The following is a 551-nucleotide window of genomic DNA, read 5'->3' on the forward strand; positions in this document are numbered from 1 at the left end:
ACTCAGATTGGGCGATACTCCAGGAAGGGAGGAAGGAGTAGGAGGTCAGGGCCCTGGCTCTGGAGTGGTACTGCCTGGGGTTCGAACCCTGACTCTGCCATGAGCTGCCCCTGTGCAGTCTCACTGCAAGGTGGTTGCTGTTACTGCCACTTCACAGAGGAGAAAACCTAAGGCCCAAGTGAGAGTCACACGGACATATTCATAATAAAATAATTACATAAAAAACAATTCAATTCTTGAAATTCTCGTTTTGTTGAAATTTCAGTGTAACTGGGTCTTATTTGCTAAACCCGGCAACCCTACCAGCTTGAAACCCAGGGCGGCGTGACCCGAACCTCTACTTAATTTCCCTACTTACGCCACGCCCAATTTCATAAATGGAGAAATCCAAGTCCAGGCGGCCAGACAGCGACCGCCCGGGGGCTGCGACCTCCAGGTCCCTCCGCTGCGCGCCCGGGCCGGGCGGGACCCTAGAAGAAAACAGAAAGGGGAGAGGCGGGAGCCCAGACTCCGCCCCGGCTGCGGAGGCCCCGCCCCCGGCCCAGCGGCCT

The sequence above is a fragment of the Tupaia chinensis genome, unplaced genomic scaffold (genome assembly GCF_000334495.1).
Source record: "Tupaia chinensis unplaced genomic scaffold, TupChi_1.0 Scaffold000394_1, whole genome shotgun sequence".
In the NCBI taxonomy this organism is placed as follows: domain Eukaryota; kingdom Metazoa; phylum Chordata; class Mammalia; order Scandentia; family Tupaiidae; genus Tupaia; species Tupaia belangeri.